This window comes from Propithecus coquereli, unplaced genomic scaffold (genome assembly GCF_000956105.1).
Source record: "Propithecus coquereli isolate 6110/MARCELLA unplaced genomic scaffold, Pcoq_1.0 Scaffold175, whole genome shotgun sequence".
NCBI lineage: Eukaryota > Metazoa > Chordata > Mammalia > Primates > Indriidae > Propithecus > Propithecus coquereli.
Window position 1 is genome coordinate 5,084,055 of NW_012142190.1, and position 1,759 is coordinate 5,085,813.

At 34.1% G+C, this 1,759-nt stretch overlaps 1 protein-coding gene across 1 annotated transcript in view; it reads left to right on the forward strand.

The window, feature by feature from the left end:
- The window catches only part of RFC3 (replication factor C (activator 1) 3, 38kDa), a 52,625-nt gene that overhangs the window by 20,916 nt on the left and 29,950 nt on the right, over positions 1 to 1,759 (forward strand). The gene's annotated exons all lie outside the window — the stretch shown is intronic.

A 1,759-nucleotide genomic window follows, 5' to 3' on the forward strand; every position in this document is an offset into this window, starting at 1 on the left:
CTGCTGTCCTCATGGGAATTTAATAATGTGGTAGAATTGAATTTCGTGGAAAAGAGGACTATTTGTGCCATCCATTGCTATTTTAGAACAAGATGAGTAGTGAAAAATACTTTATTTAAAATAAGAATATACATGATTTTAAAAATACTGTTCTAATGACCTAAGTTATGCTGTCCGGAAAGTATCCAGCCATTCTTACTATAGCAAGAATGGTTTACATGACATGGATGTAACCTGACAGCCAAGGAGAGTGGACTGGGATATGCATCCATGAACAATAACGACACTGTACTGATTCAGTAATTCACTGTATTAGTCAGTGGGGTGCTAGATGCCACTGAGTGAACACGTGTACTGTGTGGCCATCGCATTCAAAATGACTGAGAGAGTAGAACAACGAATCTGCATCAAATTTGTGTTAAGCTTGAACATTGCTCCATGGAAACTTCAGATGATTCAGAAGGTTTTCAGGGACGATGCAATGAGTGCAACACAAATAAAAGTGTGACACAAACACTTGAAAGATGGTATAGAATCTGTTGAAAGTGGTCTACATTCTGGAAGGCCTTCAAGAAGCAGAACACCTGAGAATCTTGAATGTGTGTGGGTTAGGTTAAGAGACACTGGGAGAGCTGTATGAGGTTGCAAGGTGCCTACTTTGAAGGGGATGGAGGTGTCATTGTCCTGTGTACAGTGTTTCTTGTATCTTCTTTAGTAAATGTCTTTATTCATAGTACATGGCTGGATACTTTCCGAGCAGACCTCATATGTTTGTAATCAAATATTTAGATTAACCAAAAAAACCTTAAAATCAGATATAATCCCATCATCCATAGACAACTTCTGTTAACAGTTTGGTCTTTGCCTTTCAGTATTTTTTCTGTACATGCATTCTTACAGGTGAGATTTTGTGGTGATAAATATGCCAACATTTAATGCTTTTAATATACTTTGCCAAACTCTGAATCTGAAAGAGGGTATATAGACTTATACTACCACTAACAGTGTTTGCTAGTGCCTATTTCTCCCCAGCATTTATCAGCACTGCAGATAATTAGTTTTAATCTTTGTCAGTGTGAATAGAGAAAACAGTGTTTTTTCCTTTAATGAATGTGATAATTTTTTATTGCTCATTTTTATTGTTTTGTGAACTACTTGTGCATATTCCCAGTCCATTTCTTATCTTTTCTCAGTTTCTGTATTTCAAAATAAATTTAAATTTATTAATTTATTTTTAGCTACTATAAATGGAGTTTTTCTTATATTTTCTGTTTTTTATTTAATATATATGTGAGTTATTGACATTTATATCTCAATGTTATATTCTGCTGTGTTATGAAAGTCTCTTATTATTTTTAATAGTCTTTCCGTAGTTTCTTTTGGGTTTTTTAGATATACATATTGTCTGTAAATAGAGATAATTTTTTTCTCTTCCAATGTGGATGGCTCTAAATACTTGCTCTTGTCTAATTATGTTGGCCTGTTCTCTAATACAGTGGTTAATAGTAGTTGAGATAGTGGACAGCCGTGTCGTCACTCTGGAAGGAAAATCTTAGGGTTTCCCCATAATTAGTGAGTTGCTAGGTTTTTGGCCTGAGGTTTAAGTATTTGATCATGGTAAGAAAGTAGTTTTCAGTTCCTATTTTATTGAGTGTTTCTAACATGAATATGTGTTAAGTTTTGTCTGATGTTTATTCGTCCGTCAGTGTGATTTTATGGATTTTTTTTCTTCTTAGTTCTGTTAGTATCATTGCTTATA